The sequence below is a fragment of the Mobula birostris genome, chromosome 31, assembly GCF_030028105.1.
Source record: "Mobula birostris isolate sMobBir1 chromosome 31, sMobBir1.hap1, whole genome shotgun sequence".
NCBI lineage: Eukaryota > Metazoa > Chordata > Chondrichthyes > Myliobatiformes > Myliobatidae > Mobula > Mobula birostris.
In genome coordinates this window covers 20,858,690-20,879,626 of record NC_092400.1, presented here as the reverse complement: position 1 = coordinate 20,879,626, position 20,937 = coordinate 20,858,690, and the positions used below count along the sequence as shown (strand labels likewise).

The window sequence follows — 20,937 nt, the reverse complement described above, 5'->3', positions numbered from 1 at the left end:
TGCTGAGCGGAGAAGCCATAAATCTGACGATGTCACAATATGCCAGAGTACGGTAGGACGATGAGCAACTGTGAACATGTTTATGCAAATAGCACTGATGCACTGATCCAGGAGCAGATTTTAGCGAGCTTTAGCACAGAGGAGAGTGAGAACCTTCACAAGTTTTACTTCCAATCACCAGAAGACTTTCACCTCACTATCCATCAAAATCAGAATCATGTTCAATATCACTGGTGTACATTGTAAAATTTGTCTCAGCGGCAGCAGTACAATGCAATACACAGTAATAGAGAAAAACGTGAATTACAATAAATATATCTAGTTCAATTAAATAAGCAGTGCAGAAATAAAAATTAAACAAAGTAGTGAGGTAGTGTTCGTGGGTTCAATGTCCATTCAGAAATCTGATGGCAGAGGGGAAGAAGTTATTCCTGAATCACTGAGTGTGTGCCTTCAGGCTCCTGTACCTCCTTCCTCATGGTAGTGATGAGAAGAGGGCATGTCCTGGATGATGGGGGCCCTGAATGACGGACGCCGCCTTTATGAGGCAGTGCCCCTTGAAGACGTCCTGGATACTACAGAGGCCAGCGCCCCCGCAATAGAGAAAACCGTTTCATTTGTCACACGCACGTCGAAGCACATGGTGAAATGCGCCACTTGAGTCAACAACCAACGCAGTCCAAACATGCGCTGGGGGCTGCCTGCAAGTGTTGCCAGCAAGGCATGCCCACAACTTACTAATCCGTACGTTTTAGGAACGTGGAGGAAACCAGAGCCCTCAGTGGAAACCTAAATGGTCACAGGGACTTGATCATTATTACAGAACTGAAAGTCCCAGATAACTGATAACTAGGACAACACTTAATTCTTGAAAATAAAAGAACTGCAGATACAAAGCAGAAAATACTAGAAACAGAACAGCTTTCTCTGGGTCCCCCAGTTTCCCCTCACTGCCCAAACACATATTGGGTAGGTTAATTAGTCACTGTAAATTGTCCCTGATTAGATTAGGGCCAAACTGGGTTTGTCATCCCAGAATTGTCCGGAAAGTCCCAGGGACAGACGGCTTTGGAGGTCAGAGTTACTGGAAGAAGAATCACGAGCTTCCAGTGAAGAATGGAAGAAGAACATCCACACCCTGATGACTTCTACAACAAACTGCATTTAGACCGAGACTAAATGCAGCAACACGTCCCAAGGCATTGAAACACCAAATAAAATCTGACAATGAAGTGAGGCAGAAGTGAAGCCACAAAGGGATTTGAAAATGACGACAGTTAAATCAAGGAATTTATTTACTTGAGCTGCAGAAGGTCACCAAGCACTAGAGTGAGAAGGACATTGTGCAGGTTAGGCCACAGCAGTAAACTTGTGGATTACCTCAGGTTTATTGAGAGCAGAAGGGAGGTCAAGCAGTGGAGCTTTTGGATGGACACAAGGTAACAAAAAGGTACAGGTGAGGAGTTACTGAGTTGGACAGCATAGAAACAGGATCTTCAGCTGACCATACCCACAATGATCTTTTTGACCATCTACATTCACCCAATTTGTCTGCAATTAGTCCATTTCCTTCCAAATACTTGTCTAAGTGTTTCCATTTAAATACAGTGATTGCACCTGATCCCACTGCCTCAGTTTCTGATATCAACCAGTCTTTGTACAAAAAAAAAACTCGCCTCTCAAAACCACTCGAAATCTCCTTCCTCTCACCTTAAAACTTATGCCCTCTTGTTTCTTGGGGAAATTATTCTATCTACTCCCAACAGTGCCCCCTATGATTTTGTACACCTATCAAGTCACACCTCAGATGCCTTGACTTCAAGGAAATCAACCTCTGCCCACTACTGAAGTCTACCAAGCCAGGCAGCATCCTGGTAAATATCCTCTATACTCTCTGCAGCAAACTGCACACTACGCTGCAAATGTCCTCTAACCAGCGTTTTGCAAAGTTGTAACGTCACATTCTAACTTGTATATTCTATGACCCATGAAGGCAACCATGCTATTTGCCTTCTATACCTGCCCCATGTACCTGCGAGGTAACTTTCAAGGAACAATAGACTTAAACCCCAAAGTTCCTCCATTCATCAATATCCCTTAGCACCCAGGTGTAAAATTCAGCAGTAGATGAGCAGAGGTTCCTTGAGGTTGTTATAGCCGGAGGTGGTAATGGGGACAAGCTCCCGGTACTCATTAAATGCTCCCAATGGTGCACACCTCAGATAGCCTCTGACAACCAAGTCCAGCTCCCGGACTTCACGAGTGGCTTAGCTACTAAGCCCAGCAGAACAGTTTCTACTGACAGGAGAAGGGGCAAAGGTGGGTTACTGGCGCCTTAAAACCAGTCACTTTGGGCAGATGGGGCTCGTCAGCCATGGTTATCTAAAAGGAAAGCTCTAATCTCAAAGCTCCACTGCCTTGAGCTACACCCACTCAAGGGGAAGGCTTCGGAAGTAAACCCCAGGGGAAAAGTCCGGTGCTGGGGTCTCTGAGGCAGTCCTATGTTGAGTTCAAATGCTGACTGGCAGCTCCTGAGCTGCCACTGGTTCCAAACTGTATCAGTCCCTGCCGTTCCTTTGGGTTCATTAGATGCGTGGAGAGGTGGGGGAGGTTCATTAGATGTGTGGAGAGGTGGGGGTGAGGGGGGGGGAGCTTGCTACACGAGCAACAGTTTGTACTGCCCAGGCTAGGATGCAACATTCATGGTCAAGGCTGACCAACAGAGGCCTCTCGGATGAGCAGAGGCAAAGGAAAAGCTGAACAACTTCACAGTTGGTAAAGGGTGATCTGGAGGATAGCAGTGGTATATGTAGCACAGCGTGTCTTGGGTTGCTATGATACCAAAATGGCAACCACCTGCTTGAGAGTGTTACTACGGAAAGGATTGGATTTAGTGGCAAAAGAGCAAACATCCCAATCGAGAATTGAGACAATTATTTCCTCAGTTTGAAATTATGTTGGAAGTCTGCCTTCCTCAACAGTGTAGATTACCAATTAAGTTTTTTTTTAAACAAAGCTTTTGAACCAGAACATGCCACCTTTAAAAATTCAGCAAAAGAACAGAACCTCAATAAACAGCTTAACACCTAGTTCACTGTTCTTTCATGTTTGGTTGACTGAGGAACGAGATAATTGAAGATCAAGATCACACACAAAGTGCTGGAGGAACTTGCACAGCGTCTACAGAGGAGAATAAACAGTTAACAATTTGGGCTGAGACACCCAAATCATCCATCTGAAACATCAAAGTTTTATAAGGCTGTGGCCTGCTATGGCAGCAGTGAGGCCTGGCTTCGTGTCTTTCATAAAACTTCAGTTCTGAATGCTATTTGCTTACTTTTACTGTTTGCACAATTTTTTCCCCCTCTGCGCAATGGGCGTTTAACAGTCCTTTTTTTTCAAAAATAGGTCCTTTTGGGTTTCTTTGTTTTGTGGCTGCCTGTAAGGAGACCAATCTCAAGGCTGTATAATGTAGACATAGTTTGATAATACTTTGGCCTTTGAACCTACCAAACTACCAATCAGAGAGAAAGCATGTCACCTTTCTTCCCCAGCATCTGCTCAAGAAGACAAGTGCACACTAAGTCACAGTAAACACACTACACTTCAGGCTGCCGACTGCAAACTTAAACTGAATTCCATTTATTAAGCCAAACTGTTGGAAAAGGTACTGGGGGGTGGGGAAATGCAACTTCTAAAGCTTGCACTGCGATTGTTCCTTCCCTCCAGAAGCAACAACGTCTATTGAAAGCCTTGTGCATTTTGAAGTAAATAGGTAACCAGTGAACCTTCTGTATTTGATTTATTACCATTAGTGGTAAGATTGAGAGAAGGTAATTGCAAAAGGAAGCAAGTCCTTAAAATCCTCTAACACCACCCTTCCCTGCTCCCTCCCCCCCCCCACCCACCATATACACAATATGTTCCACAGTCTTCTTACTTTACACTGTAATAATCAGTTGAAACGACTTTGCAAGGCTTGGGAGATAGACGTATTAAACTGGAAAACAGGAACTGCTGTGTTAAGCCAGACAAAGGAAACCTTGTAGAGCCGGTCTGGCATTGCCAGTGCCCACTCACCAGTCACCGATTTAGAACTAGTCTTATTCCATTCTAACTCCATTCAGCATCATAGACATCAGGTTAAAGAGATTAAAAGCCGCCTCCTAAATAATCTGCCCAGGGATTTCCCCACTACGAGAGTGTGATGCACAGCTTATGCTTCACCTCAATTTGGATTAAGCGGCACTATTCCCAAGTCCATGGACGATCATTTTCAGCGTGGAACATACCAGAGGAACACTTCAACACGGTCTAATAATAATGGCTTAATTATATTAACCTTATTATTGCAAGTTAAGCTGTTAACTCTTTGTAAGCTTTCAACATTTTCAGTTTGCAATGGTAACGAGATCCTAAACCACTGGTAGTTGTTTCATTAACAAAGGGCTTCTAATAACCTCAGTGCTGAGATCATGCTTTCCATAACATCCATTTTGTCCACTTCCAAAAATCCTGCGTCCACCTGGAACGTAGATCACCAAGACGAGAAGTGCAGAGGTAAGGGAAGACTGTTTTCCAAAACCGTATTCAATTCAAGAAACCTTGGTGCGGCCGCACACGGCGCAGATGAGGCCACATCTGCAAGAGCGAGTGCAGCCTTGGACTTCTGTATTTACGAATTGTCTTTGAGCCAATGTAAAGCTCACCAGGGATGTGGAAGTTGCCCATTGATTCGTGCTGCCAACATTGCGACCCAAGGACAAGGAAAGCTTGTGGTCGACGCTTGGCTCGGGCAGATTTTGCCACAGTTGCATCAAAGGTGTCTACACCACACCAGGAAATATCAAGGGGAGTCTCCTTGGTAACTCGTGTCTTCCAAACAATGTGCAGAACACAAGTATGCAATAACCAAGCACCAATATCCGAATATTTTACAGAACCTCCTTGGCACATATAGCTTTCAGTAATTCTTAAACACATGCACCAAGATTATTCTGTCCCTCAAGTACCACCATTCAATAGAACAGTACAGCACATGAACAGGTCATTCAGCTGGCAATGTTGTGCAAACCCACTAAAAAGCAAATAAAGAACACCCAAATTCTAATCCCTCCTACCTACACCATGCCTCTATCCCTCCATATAACCATATAACAATTACAGCACAGAAACAGGCCATCTCGGCCTTTCTAGTCCGTGCCGAACGCTTACTCTCACCGTCTCACTGAACTGCACTCAGCCCATAACCCTCCATTCCTTTCCTGTCCATATACCTATCCAATTTTTCTTTAAATGACAATATCGAACCTGCCTCTACCACTTCCACTGGAAGTTCGTTCCACACAGCTACCACTCTCTGAGTAAAGAAGCTCCCCCTCGTGTTACCCCCTAAACTTTTGCCCTTTAACTCACAACCCATGCCCTCTTGTTTGAATCTTCCCCACTCTCAATGGAAAAATTCTAACCACGTCAACTCTGTCTATCCCCCTCATAATTTTAAATACCTCTATCAAGTCCCCCCTCAACCTTCTACGCTCCAAAGAATAAAGACCCAACTTGTTCAGCCTTTCTCTGTAAAGGACAGGACAGGACTCCCCTTCATCTTCCTTACATCCATGTGCTTATCCAAACGTCTCTTAAAAGCCTCTAATGTATTTGCCTCTACCACCATTCCAGGCAGTTCATCCTAGATTCATCAGTACTTCAAAAAAAATGTATCACATTTTGTGTATCATTTACCATCACCCAGTCAAACTTAACCAATTTATTAATATTGTTCTGTAATCAAAGACTACCCTACCCAACAACGCCCCTAATCTTTACATCCACTGCAAACTAATCATTTGTATCGAGGGAATGATCGTGTTGAACGCCGGGCTGTAATCAATAAACAGCAGCCTGAGGTACGTCTCGTTGTTGTCCAGATGCTCCAAAGCCAAGTGGAGAGCCAGTGAGATTGTGTCTGCTGTAGATCCGTTGCAGTGGTAGACAAATTGCAGTGGGTCCAGGTCCTCGCTGAGGCAGGAGTTAATTCCAGCCAGAACCAGGTGTTACCGGTGAGCGCGACCGGGCGGCCATTGCTGAAGCAGCTCGCTCTGCTCTCCTTGGATACCGGAATGATTTCTGCCCCTTTTGGAGCACTTGTGACCCTCTGAATGTGGCAGTGAGAGACGGAGGATGCCATTGCATGCTCTGGCCAACTGGTCAACACAGATTTTCGGTCCCCAACCAGGCACACTACAGGGACTGACACTTTGCGAGGATTCGCTCCTTTTTGAGGATGTTCTGACACCGGCCTCTGAGACAGAGATCACCAGGTCGCTGGATGCTGTGGGACTTGTAATGTTAAGTTTGTCGGGGAGTGAGGCATCACAGCCACTTATACTGTTGGGTTTCGTCTTATAGGAAGCATGGCTTGGAGACCATATCACAGCTGTTGTGCATCCGATTGTCTCTCTAGCTTTACTTGGAGTTGTTTCTGTCACGCTCATGATGGCCCTCCATTGGGCATACCTGGACTTCTTATGGGATCCTCGACCACTATGGCCCCCAGCAGACTTCAAATCCCATGGTTTATCAAGGGCTTAAGTTTGAGAAGACCGATATATTCTGGAAATCAACTCCAGTTCCTTTTACTTAAGTCTCAGGATAACGCAGTAATTTAGAACTGAGCTGGGAAATTTCCTTACATAGAGGATTATAAACCGTTGGAATTCTTCATCTCAAAGGCCATGGATCTTCAGACATTTACTGTTAAAACATACTTTCCATCCACTAAGAGAATCAGGAGTTGAGAGAAATGGGGTGGATGCAGGGATTTGGGCAGGAAAGTGCTTGCATAACAAGTAAGGGAATGGAAAGACCCAGCCACATGACCTCCTCCTGCTTCTTTGATTCTCCAACATTTGGGAGCTCAATTCCAAGGTTTACTGATTTGTAACCAGGTATCCCACCTCTCCCGGAAGTTCTGGGAGTCTCCCGCATGCTGATAGTGGCTCCCTGATGCCCGCAAATTATATGCAATATCCCGGAAATCGATTTTTTTGAGAGAGAGAGCAAGCGAGAGAGAGAGAGAGAGAGAGAGCAAGCGAGAGAGAGAGAGAGAGCGAGAGCGAGAGCGAGAGAGAGAGAGAGAGAGAGACAGACAGAGTTCCAAAAAAAGAAAATATAAAAATACATCACCCCAGACTACTCTAAAGTGTACCCCTGCCTAATAGGGGTCAAAAATAATGACAGTGTTGCTCGCTGCACTGTTTGCAACAGTGACTTTTCTATTGCCCATGGTGGGTTAAGACTGTAAAAGACATGTTGAGGTGAGTTTAACAGGTATGATTCGTTCATTAGCATCGCTAACGTTATTTAAACTAGCTGGCCAGCTGCTCAGGAGCTACTCTATTGCAGACATCCCACCTCTCCCAGAAGTTCCGGGAGTCTCCCGCAAATTGATGGTGCTACCTCCCTGAAATGAGTTTTTGCAGGGTGGGATGTCTGTTTAACTCCAGTGACTTCTGAAAGATCTCGAGCAGAATCAGCTCTCCAGGCTTTTTATTTTTCTTGTTGAGAACTGAATGTTTTCACCTTGTTAGTTTGAGTAATTACAACCTTACCATGCCCTTCGCTAAACAAAGAACAGCTAAATATCTGGGATAAGTTAGCTATAAATGCCAAGAAGCTAAATTGTCCTCGTCAGTAATTTTAATTTTCAAAGTTCTTAATTGCCCCACTTTATGTAGCTATAATGTAATAAAGATCTGCTCTGTGAATATTTAATAAGGTCATACTTCTCCCAAAGAAATTCTGGGGACTGTTAAGTGAAATATTTATCTGCAACTATACCCTTCCAATTTTCACTCCTTAAGTTGCAAGTACCTCATCACGTAACAACAAATTAAAACATATTAAGGCTAAGCTTTGAGACAAGGACTGTAAAAGTATTCTACTCCCGTTAAAAAAAAAGAGCAGGTACAAATGATAGCAAACACATGTAAATCATTTTCTCCAGAAACACACGGAGAGAGATTTGAGAATACAAATCAGACAGCAAGTTATCCTCATTGAAAGTGAAGTGTACAAATAAGACAGGGAAGATTCAATTCTATCTGGATTCTATCAGAGAATATAAATTAAAAGACAGCTTCACGTAATGCTTTAAATTTGAAAAATTGTCAACTATTAAACATATATGGGAAAAATAATCAATAGGATTCATATTGGCTGTTGGATCCATGCATCTGTTCTCTATCTGCTTTGTATTCTGTGCTGAGCATTTACTACGGTAACTAGTCACATGAGCGGGGAGAGGTGTGGTAAAAGCAAAGGGAATAAGTTATGTTGTCATTGCAGTTTGTACCTTGGGACCGGCGGATGTCATAACTTCTGCAGAACGCACAACGCCTCACTTATACTTGGGTATGCTTAAGTTTTATTGTTGTATATTTGCTAATTGCTAACAAGTGCCGCAGCAACAACCTGGCACTCAACGAGAAAGCTGATTGTGGACTTCAGGAAGGGTAAGACGAAGGAACACATACCAATCCTCATAGAGGGATCAGAAGTGGAGAGAGAGAGCAGTTTCAAGTTCCTGGGTGTCAAGATCTCTAATGGTCTAACCTGGTCCCAATATATCGATGTAGATATAAAGAAGGCAAGACAGCGGCTATATTTCATAAGGAGTTTGAAGAGATTTGGCATGTCAACAAATACACTCAAGGACTTCTGTAGTTATAAGGTGGAGAACATTCTGACAGGCTGCATCACTGTCTGGTAAGGGGGTGGGGGCTACTGCACAGGACCGAAAGAAGCTGCAGAAGGTTGTAAATCTAGTCAGCCACATCTTGGGTACTAGCCTACAAAGTACCCAGGACATCTTCAAGGAGCGGTGTCTCAGAAAGGCAGCGCCCATTATTAAGGACCTCCAGCACTCAGGGCATGCCCTTTTCTCACTGTTACCATCAGGTAGGAGGTACAGAAGTCTGAAGGCACACACTCAGCGATTCAGGAACAGCTTCTTCCCTTTTGCCATCCGATTCCTAAATGGATGTTTTAATCTTTGGACACTACCTCATTTTAAAAAAAATACAGAGTATTTCTGGTTTTGCACATTTTAAGAAATCTATTCAATATACGTATACTGTAATTGATTTACTTGTTTATTCATTATTTTATTTATTTTCTTTTCTCTGCTAGATTATGTATTACATTGAACTGCTGCTGCTCAGTTAACAAATTTCACGTCACATGCTGGTGATAATAAACCTGATTCTGATTTTGATAAAGGATTTGACACTTGGAGTTGGGGGCACATCATGCAAATGTAACACCTGTAGGATTGCCAGCAGCAGCAATAGTTTTGGTTTGGTTTTGCCACTACACCAGCATCTGAAACACCGTTTGCTCCTAAGAAATTATTTTTCCCTTTGGAGCATTGAAATTCAAGGTAGTTAAAAATATCCAAAGTCTGAACCGACACACGTTTACGATCAGATAACAATCATGCTTGTGTCAGAGGGGATATCATAGTATTATTTTGCCAGGTAGAAGTCTCACCCCTCAACCAAAAGTTGCCTCCTCCAGAACAAAAGATCAAAGTGAAGTTATCAAAGTTCATATATGTAGTCATATGCGACGTTCAGATTAATTTTCAACACAATCCAGGCTCTTGTCGGTGCCTCGTTGCTCACCCAGGACCCTTTGCGATGAATCTGAGGGAAGGACAGTTCCCCCAGTGTATTAGCTGACCTCGACTTGAACTCAGCAATGATATCCTTTCAGCCAACAGTTTCATCGCTTTGGGAAGGATCACTCGAGCAGCTTGTTTTCTCATTGTCTTATGGTTGTTTACAGAACAATCGCGCACACAAACTGGTCATTATATTGCTCTTCATTACAATACTGGCCACCCTGTAAAACTACTTCAGTAGGAGAGTTTTGAGATTCAAGATTGTTTAATGTCATTTCCAGTACACACACACATATACATATATATAAATAGACACACACACATAAGAACAAAATAATTACTCCAGTTCCAATTCAGCAAATTTAACAGTAAGATAAACATAATAAATATAAATACATACAAAAGATAGCTTTCATGGAGATCATGACTCAAAGATAAATCGTTTCTTCATTCCTCATGTCACTTCTTTTGCTCTCAACTTTGAAACTGGACAGGAAACGCCCAGCCAGCTGTCACGAGCATGATATACACTACACACCATCAATATCCTCTCTCTTTTCCCCTCAGCAATTGACATCGAAAGTCTGGTCACTTCCTGGAGAAAGGGGATCAAAATATCATATGCAAGTCTCCTCAGCTCAGTCTCAGGATAGCATTTGCCACATTCCTTTTCTAAGAAAACGAGCCCAAAGCAGTATCTTTTTGATATCTTTGTTAATCCATCTACTTTGAAGATGTTCTTCACTAAGAAAAAAAATTATCAAACTTCTTTTTGAAGAGACGTAAAGCAAATTCATATTTACAAAGTCTTGACAAACTACCTAGGAGGTTGAATCTGCTCCTCAAAATGAAGTGACACCCAGAGAATTATCTGACCAGATAGTCATTATTGTTTTCAATAACCACGTGCCCTTTTCACCTTTACTGAGCATAGTCCTTTTTTCTTTTTGATGCATTACAAGACCATAAGCTATAGTCATAGTCACAGTCATAGTCATACTTTATTGATCCGGAGGGAAATTGGTTTTCGTTACAGTTGCACCTTAAATAATTAAATAGTAATATGTAAATTATGCCAGGAAATAAGTCCAGGACCAGCCTATTGGCTCAGGGTGTCTGACCCTCCAAGGGAGGAGTTGTAAAGTTTGATGGCCACAGGAAGGAATGACTTCCTATGATGCTCTGTGTTGCATCTCAGTGGAACGAGTCTGGCTGAATGTACTCCTGTGCCCACCCAGTCCATTATGTAGTGAATGGGAGACATTGTCCAAGATGGCATGCAACTTGGACAGCATCCTCTTTTCAGACACCACCGTCAGAGAGTCCAGTTCCATCCCCACAACATCACTGGCCTTACGAATGAGTTTGTTGATTTTGTTGGTGTCTGCTACCCTCAGCCTGCTGCCCCAGCACACAGCAGCAAACATGATCGCACTGGCCACCACAGACTTGTAGAACACAGGAGCAGAATTAGGCCAATAGGCAAGGTTCATCACGGCTGATCCATTTTCCCTCTCAGCCCCAGTCTCCTGCCTTCTCCCCGAATCCCTTCATGCACTGACTAATCAAGAATCTCCAAGGAGAATCTCAAATCAACCTCACCTGCCTGCATGCATCCTGGAGTTAATGGCTTTGTGTCATAATCACTGAGGCTAGAGCAGGGGTTCCCACCCTGGGGTCCTCGAACCCCTTGCTTAATGGTATTTGGTCCATGGTAGAAAAAAGATTGCCAGCCCCTGGGCTAGAGGGTTTTTCTTGCAAAAAGTATATTTTTAAAATCCCAAATTTCCTCCAGGTTTACATGTTCAGCTCATCAATATAATCGGGTAGCTGTGAAATTAAAATGGTACCATTGACAATAATGATCAATTTCTGCATCCACAGTGCATGTTATAATTGAGACAAAATCATTTCTCATATCTGTATGTAGCACAAGAGGCAGAGAGAGACAGCATATAAACAGGCCACTGTATCTGTGCTGACCATCAACCATTTTATTTACTTAAATTCTACCCTTTTATTTTCTCCAAATTCCACCTTTCATCTACATAATTGGAACAATTTAAATTTGTGGCCAATTACACTACAAACCTGCACGTTGTGGAATGCGGGAGGAAAGCAGGGAAGCAGAGATATCAGAGAAATGTGTACAATAAACATCCCAAAATGCTTTTTCTTCACAAACGTCCACAGAAACAGAGAAGTGCCCCAAGGAATGAACGACAGCTAAACGTGAGAACCCCAAAGTCACCCCCCCAGCTCCCCCTCCCACAAGTAAATGGCAGCGAGCAACAATCCCCCTTCCCCCACCAGCAAAAAAGAGAAAGCCCCTGCCCCATCACCGAGCACAAGCACGAGCAAGGCAATAGCAAAGATTTCGCATTTCATCCGGCATACGACAGACCTCAGGTTCTCTCTCGCCCTAATAAGGGAGAGGGAGGTGTCCCCCATTTTCAAAGTGAGCAGGAGACATAACAACAACCCAATGGTTTACGATGTTAAAAGTCCGTTTCGTTGTTTCTTACAAGCTCTATGTCTGAAGATTGCAAAGATCTCAGGTCTTCGGGCCCACAGCAGAAGATCTTCTGGCCTCCCTGACGACATGCGAGTCTCCTGCCGTGACACCAACCCTCGATCCGCCCGTCTCCAGAGCCCCGAGATCTTAGGCTTCCAAAGACGAGTGAGACTCTCAGGCCAAACCCCTGGCATGTCGGGTAACGGCCAGTCCTAAAACCCCCGAGAATGGGTCCCTTTCCCGTAAAGAACCGAAGTCTGCGTGTAACTCCAGGTCAGGGTCTTCAAAAGAATGGGTGTTTCCAGGTTTGCAACCAACTCCAGTTTGAGGAAGACCATTGTTCAGAACTGCATCTTAAATTCAATCTGCAGTCCATATTCAGATCCGAAGACTGGTCGATGTTGAAATTAATACTTGGTACATAACCTAATTCCAGAATACGCCCTAACAGTCCCATGCATAAAGGCCTGATAAGAATTAGCACAGAACATACCAGTTTCACTAATTTGTCACCATATTAACTCACTTATTATTGAAGCAACACTGATCCAATTTAAGAAATAACTTCATCCAATTAAACTGATTATCCTTCATTAGGTTACATTTTGTTGTAATGTTTGGCTATGGCTGGAGCAGACTTAGAGGCAATTCAATGCAGCAGAACCAAGGCAAGGCAGAGTTGAGGCAGTGGGGACCAAGACCCAGGAAAGAGCCAAGGTATGGCTGATCTAAGTGCTGGGCCAGATTGAAAAGGTCAGGGTGTTGTGGCCAGAGGCTTACTCATCTCTGTGATGAACTGAGGCTATGGCCTGCAACTAAGGGGCTCCTGAATGGGCTGCAGTTACGTCTGGCTTCGTGCCTGTGGAATCACTCTCATGAACTTCAGTTCAGAATGTTACCTGCACAATTTGATTTTTTTTTAAACTGCACATTGGGTGCTTGACCCAATGGGTTCTACTGGGGTTTCTTTGTTTTGTGGCTGCCTGTAAGGAGATGAATCTCAAGGTTGTATACAGTATATATACTTAGTTAATAAATGTACTTTGAAGGCAACTTAATTTCCTAAAGCTATCCTGGACTGAATTCAGTTTAAATCACTTGATGGTGTCACAGCTCCCTACCCCTAATACCCTTCAGTCAACCATCCCATCCACAAAAACTTCTTTTACTCCCCAGACCACTTTATCCTTTCCCATCACTGAACTTCTTCACCCTGAATCTCACCCCTTTCACTCCCATTTGTGGTTATGTCTTCTGGTAGATAGACCACAGAGATTCCCCTGTACCTCTTCCAAGAGGTGCTGCCTGGCCCACTGCATTCAACAGCAACTTTTATGTGTGTTACAGAGATTCCCTTTGGCCTTTCCACCTCCTCATCTCAATCCTTTAAAACTCCCCTTCAAACCAAATTTAACAAGCTTGCAGTTATGACTTCAACCAACCTCTTCTTTCCTTCAAACATTTCTCGGGCAAAATTTCATTTAAAATACGACTGGCCATTCTCTATGTGGATACTATTAAAACACAAATTGTTAGTTACAACTGAAATAAATACAGCATTAAGCAAATACCAATATCTGCTCTGATATCCCAACTCAAAGCGCTTAAAGCTTCAATCTGGCCTCAGAGGGGCTTACTGACAAATTGTAACGACAGCTCAGGCCACAGAACTTCCCCATAATCCTTGTTCTCTATTCTAGACAAGGGTTAAAAAGGAATATAATTGACTACTGCTATGATTATGAGGCGAATATATTATGTTCTGAAATCACCTGGCACAAATAGGAACTTCTCTTCCCAGTCTTGCTAATGCTCAACTCATTTAATTTATATGAGAAGTCTCACAAGAGACCAGAACATATTTAACATGCGTGAGGTGTTCCTTGCTGTGATTTTAAACGGGATTCTATAATCCTTGAAATATTCCACAACAATGGTTTAGATCCACCTTGTAAAGAATTTAATACACACAAAATGACATCAAGAACAGAAGGAACCAAATGTGATCATTATCTAAATTGTAATTGGGTTTGATCCACCATAACAGCCAGTCCTTGGATCTTATTAAAAATGTTAACAGCAATGCCTCAATTCAATCATATGAAAGGAGCCTTCTGTGGACTGAGATCAACTAAATTTAGTAGATGTTGCTTTTTGTGCTCCTTCTGTAAAGTGACAGGGCCCAACTGTGTCTCAGGTACGGGAAATGTCCAGGTCTGCTTTCTATCAACTTGCCACAACTGGAATAGATGAATTCAACCATGAACTAAGTCATCCTCTTTCCAGTCCAGTGGGCCACTTGGATTTTGTTGTACCAAGCAGAGGAGAAAAGCTCCCCCTTGTACAAGCCAGTTGTGAAAAGGGGGAGGGGGGGTTGGTTATGGAGCTAGTAACCCCACCCTGTAAAACTTAAAAGCTACAGATACACCACGAGAAACTCCAAACGTCCCTGGGAGAGGAAGGATACAGACAGGAGATGGGCTATACCTGGAGACAACTTGAAAGACCAGCCCACGACAGAGGATTCTGGCCTGCGGCCTATACCCCAGTATGTGAGGTCGGCTTAAGTAAGAGCGAGCATAGGCGAAATCTTTTTCTCTGTCAAATCAAGGTACCTCAAATACATCAACTACGATTCAAAAGAACTAAATCTAAATATTAATCGGTAGAATTTAAATAAATAACATTTCCTTTCTACCTGTTAATTATGCACTACAGCAGTGGTCCCCAACCACCGGGCCGCAAAACCTGTGCTACCAGGCCGCGAGGAAACGATATGATTTGGCGATATGAAACGATATGAGTCAGCTGCACCTTTCCTCATTCCTGGTCACGCACTGTTGAATGTGAACACCACCCCCCACCCCATCAGCCAGTCCACAAGAATATTGTCAATATTAGACTGGTCCGCAGCGCAAAAAAAGTTGGGGACCCCTGTACTACAGCCGACAGCCTACCATCTCCCATTTCTAGGACCCTACAGAAGCAGTTCCAAATTAAGTGTTCTTACACCAACCGAAAACCACATTAACCAAAAACAGGTTTTTTGTTTTCAAAACTTGATAGCTTTGTTGCAAAACTGTACAATATGTGATTAATTGTACTGTTGACAATTTCCTCTTTACAATCAAGACTTCTTGTAACCACTGGGTACTTCCCTGAATTACACAAGAGGGTCCTTTTGGTTAATACAGATAGCGCATTGATGTCTTGATTGAGAATGGGCACAGGAAGGACAGTTTCTACAATTTCGCGCATAATCAAACTGTAAAATCAAACTGCCAGCAGCGTTAAGGTCAGTAATACCGTTGTCTCTCGGCTCCCAAAACCTGGGTTCTATTCTGACCTCTGGTGCTGCGTATCTGGGGATTGCACGTCTCTTCCTCTAACCACGTGTGGTGTCACCAGGGTACTTTGCTTTCCTCTGACATCACAAAGTCTTGCTGGTCAGTTGGTTATTGGTTTACACTAGATTACCCCGAAGGTGGATGGCTGGTCGGAGAATTCGGATGAAGGAAGGCAGGGAGAATAGGATACAGGGAAATTAGTAGGGAATAGGATTAATTCCCATTTTCTATTTTCTATTTATGATTTATAATTTAAATGTTTATTATATTTACTACCGATTTGTACTCCAGGGAGGGCGAAGCGCAGAATTAAATATCGCTGTGATGATTGTAATCTCTAATATCAATTGTTTAGTGACAATAAAGTAATAATAATAATTATTATTATTATTGGATAATCCCTGATTGTTGACATAGATGATGGGCTGATCGGCATTTATAACACATAGACATTTGGAAAACAAGAATAGAGTAAAGTGACAAAGAATATGAGGATTGATGGTATAAGATCATAAGACATAGGAGCAGGATTAGGCCACTTGGCTCATTGTGTCTGCTCTGCCATGCCACCGTAGCTGATTTACTATTCTCTCAACCCCATTCTCCTGCCTTCTCCCTGTAACCTTCGACTCCTTTACTCGCTAAGAACCTATCAACCTCCACTTTCTCCGGATGCTCCAGCTGCCTCCCTCAGTCCTCATTAAACAAGGACGCATCAACCTCTGCTTTAAATATCCCCAATAAATTGGCCTCCACAGCCATCCATGGCAATAAACTCAAAGTCAAAGTGCATTTATTATCAGGGTTGTGTGCAGTATACAAACCCTGAGATTCGTCTTCCCGCAGGCAGCCGCGAAACGAAGAAACCCGCAAGTTAACTTTTAAGGAATCCTGCAAGGGGGCCCTAATTTCTGAATTTTCAAACCTTTTTGAAAATGGTCTTTTATTCCTTCTGCCAAAGTGCATGACCATATACATCCCTACACTACCCTCAGTCTGTTACTAGTACAGACCTTCGATAAGACTCCCCACTTCATCAACATCACCTGCCCCTCCAACCATTTTTGTATTGTCCACAAACTTGGCCACAAAACCGTTAATTCCTTCATCCAAATCATTGACATATAACGTGAAGAGAAGCGGCCCCAACACAGACCCTTGTGGAACATCAGCAGCTAAATTAGTTTTCAAAATCTTCACAGCAGGTCCTGCTGATCTTGCAAATACTTCCAGCAACTTGCATCATTATTTTATTAAAGAAACATGGTCATTATCAAAAATACAGTGGATTCCAGATAATTGGGGCATCAGTTCATTGGAACTATCGCTTATTTGGGACAACTGTTGAAGAACAAAAACTAATCGAGACAATAGCTGAGATTCCCATCATTTATTTGGGACACTATGCCACTTAATTGGGACAGGAGACTGTTTCCAAACAGTTTTTAACTAGTGTCAGTCGCATGTACCTGTGTGGATATTGGACACTATATCATGCTTCGAGTGAACAGTTTTTTAAAAAAAAAGTAACAGTCATGTATGCTTGTGTTATGTTATTTATTTTGGCCAATGAACACTGATTTAAAAAGTAGTGATTTTTGATTTTGGTTTTTGATTAAATTGCAGACCCTTACCAAGATGCCTCAAAACAATTTGACACTCGGTGAAATAATTACCCCAAGTGTCTGCAGTGATTTTGTTCATTTACAGTCAATCAAAAGAACACAGCAGCATTCACTGGATAAATTTCTCCATCAATAACTACTCAAAACTAACATATAGTTTTATGTTACTGTAATAGTATTGATAGTATTCTAATTTGTTCTGCATTTCATTTCAAAAAACAATTTGCTACTCAGTTAAACGGTAGTTTGTCATTTTTATATTTTAACTTCATAGCAGTAATAGAGTCCATTCTCACGTACGGATGTGAGACGTGGACACTCACCAAAACGATGTGAAAGTCTCTGGATGGTTGCTATACACGAATGCTCCGGATGGCTCTTGACGTGAGTCGGTAACAGCACATGACGAACGTCGAGCTCTATGACGACCTACCGATGCTGACCACTGAAATCGAGGCGATAAGACTGCAACTAGCGGGGCACTGTCTACGCCAACCTGAGCTACCTGTCAGCCTAGTCATCATATGGGAGCCCAAGCACGGGAGGATGAACCCTGGGCGCCCTCCCAAGACTATGGTCAACACGCTCCTAGAAGACAGTGGTACGGCTAATGTAGATGAGCTGAACACACTGATGAGGGAGAGGGAGAAGTGGAGAGTCCGTCATCGTGCCTGACGCCGGCCCCCTAGGCCTGAGTAGTAGTAGTAGTAGTAGTATATCTTAACTATTTCCATGAAACTTCAGCTAATTGGGCCAAAATGTACTGGTCCCATGCAAAGAAGCCAATTCTTACACTGTGAAGATTCAGCATGACATCTAAAACTTTGACTAACTTCTATAGGTGTGTGATGGGGAGTACATTGACAGGTTGCATCATTCCGTGTAGATCTGCTCGGTGGTGGTGGGGGGTGGTGGCTTTACCTGGGTCATATCCATTACTTTTTGTAGGATCTTCTGTTCAAGTGCATTGGTGTTTCTGTTCCAGGCCGTGATGCAACCCGTCAACACCATCAGGGACTCCTACCACCCAGGCCACGCTCTCTTCTCGCTGCTGCCGCCATCAGGAAAGAGGTACAGGAGCCTTAGGACCCACACCACCAGATTCAGGAACAGTTACTACCCCACAACCATCAGGCCCTTGAACCAGAGGGGACAACTTCACTCGCCCCATCACTGAACTGTTCCCACAACCTACAAACTCACTTTCAAGGACTCTTCATCTCATGTTCTCAATATTTATTTATATTTCCATTTGCACAGCTTGTTGTCTTTTGCATATGAGTTGTCTGTCCTGTTAGGCGTGGCCTTTCCTGGATCCTATTGTCTTTCTTGGATTGTCTGTGTATAACTGCAGAAAACAAATCTCAGGGGTGCATGTGGTGACAAGAGTGAGTTTTGATAATAAATTTACTTTGAATCTGGATTTCCTAACAGCATGAAGCCTCACATAAATGCAAATCTCTTTGTAGGGTTTACTGGTTTGAATGTGAACAATGATAGAAATCCAGAGATAATATTAATACTGAAAAGACGGCAACAGGGAGACTGAGGATGCCAAATACACTAAGGTATTAAGCACTCTCTTATCGATAAAGGCAATAGCATCCTTCCTCCAGGCCAACATTGCTAAGATCCTTTCCGCATGCACGGTTGTCTAAAGTAGGATATGATTGAGGGATTTCATTCAAAAACTAAAGATTCTGTTATCTTTTTCCATACGCTTTCAAATTCGAGGTAACTATGCAATTATTCACGTAGCTCAGCCTGTTATTTTAGCTGGCTCCCAAAAAAAGTTTGTCACATTTGTGCTTAAAAGTATATAATTAATACAAGATTTAAATAAATGCTTCTGGGAGTTCACAATAGGGCAGGCAGACTCTGGGTCAGGGGTCATTTACCATGTCATCAGACAATAAGTTACTTAAAGGGTGTTCTTGACAACAAGGTCCTTTTTATATAAAATTCCATGTTCATTGAAGGTGATATTTAGTTTTATTTTAGTTAATGTGTAACACTCTTGAAAAAATTAGTAACTTTTCTATACTTACACCTTATTGCAAAGCAACAGACTAATACAGACACTATAATTGCGATCAAGCTAGAGTTTAAGGCAATAAGTAATGTCCACCAAGAACTACAGATACCTTCATATAGCTGAATTGTGTTGCCTACTGAAACAAAAGTGACTTAATAAACTTAGTCAGCTCCATCATGGGCACTAGCCTCTGTAGTATCCAGGACATCTTCAAGAAGCAATCCCTCAAAAAGGCAGCGTCCATCATTAAGGACCCCCATCACCCAGGACATGCCGTCTTCTCATTGCTACCATCAGGGAGGAGGTACAGGAGCCTGAAGGCACACACTCAGTGATTCAGGAACAGCTTCTTCCCCCGCCATCCGATTTCCGAATGGACATTGAACCGATGAACACTACCTCACTACTTTTTAAAAATGTTATAGTTAAATATACACACTTCTTCTTCGGCTGTCCACCGATTTCAATGTTGACTGAGGCCTGGGCAAGGTCGTATGGAAGACTGGCAGTTGCCCAAGCTGCAAGTCTCCCCTCTCCACGCATTATGTTATGTGTATATCTATATAGATGTATAAAATAGTTAAATTAGTGCAAAAATAAAAACTAGAAGGAAATAGATATAGAATGGAGAAAAAAACATGAATTGCAGTAAATATATTTACTGTAATACAGTTTTACCCCCTTTTATTATGTATTGCATGGTATTTCTGCTGCAAAGACACCAAATTTCATGACACGTGACAGTGATATTAAACCTGATCTTGATTCTGAAAATTCATGCCAAAACAAACTGGTGCTACAGAAAGCGTAGTGCAAATTAATTTCCCTGGGAGTTTCTGCCTACCAGTGTCTTCCAAATTCCTGATCAGCCTTATAAATAAAGTGTATCATAGAATGATTATGGCACAGAGTCCATTCACATCATCAGATGTATGCCAGCTGCTTGTGGAGCCACCTTTTCATTCCCATTCCCCTGGCAATCCCACATGTTACTTTCTCTCAACTGGCTTATCAAAGGCCATAAATGACTCCATCTCCACCACACGCAGAAGCAGGAAGACCTTGTCATCAACACTCTGCATGAAGCAGCTTTATCTCACCTCTCCCTCCTGGGTCTTTTGCTTATCAACAGGAATTATAACATGATCCAAATTACTATTCACTGAGCCTCCTTCCCAGGTGCCTCACAAAATCAGCCCAAAGGTGCTTCCTCAATCACTTGGAAATAACTGGATCTTAAAAACGTATTCTGTTCTCCAGACCTGTGGCAAAGAGTGGGCCTAGAAACCAAAGAAAAGACGGGAAATAAAGGAAGGGACATAATGAAAAGTGCCTCACAAGACTGGCAGCTCCAGTGACTCGGCTTTAACGCCAACCTCCAGTGATGAGTCCATGGAGTTTGCCCAGCGTGCTCCAGTTTCGCAAAGACCTGCTGGCTGTTAAGCACCTTGGCTATTTTTGAATTGCCCCAGGTGTAAGTGGATACTCGAAGGGCAGGATGGATTGAAAATAGGAATGTATCTCAGAATAGTTCAAGGGAAATGGTGAGGAAGTGGGACTGATGAAATCACTCTCGGCCGGTATAGATTTGATGGACCAAACGGTCTACTTCCAAATTGTAAAAAAAATAGGATGAATGAATGACAAACTCTGTACAGCTACCTTAATTAAGTTATCTACTCTTTTTTTTCTTAACTGTGTGCTGGCTGATTTCCATTAGTATTTGAGTGGGG

At 42.7% G+C, this 20,937-nt stretch overlaps 1 protein-coding gene and 1 long non-coding RNA gene across 9 annotated transcripts in view; one reads left to right on the top strand and one right to left on the bottom strand.

Annotated features, from left to right (window-relative positions):
* Nucleotides 1-20,937, bottom strand: part of cux2b (cut-like homeobox 2b) — a 361,816-nt gene that overhangs the window by 176,497 nt on the left and 164,382 nt on the right. The gene's annotated exons all lie outside the window — the stretch shown is intronic.
* LOC140190900 (uncharacterized) lies at nt 15,393-18,592 on the top strand. Its single transcript, XR_011883714.1, has 2 exons — nt 15,393-15,492; nt 18,155-18,592. It is a non-coding gene; the product is annotated as an uncharacterized lncRNA (long non-coding RNA).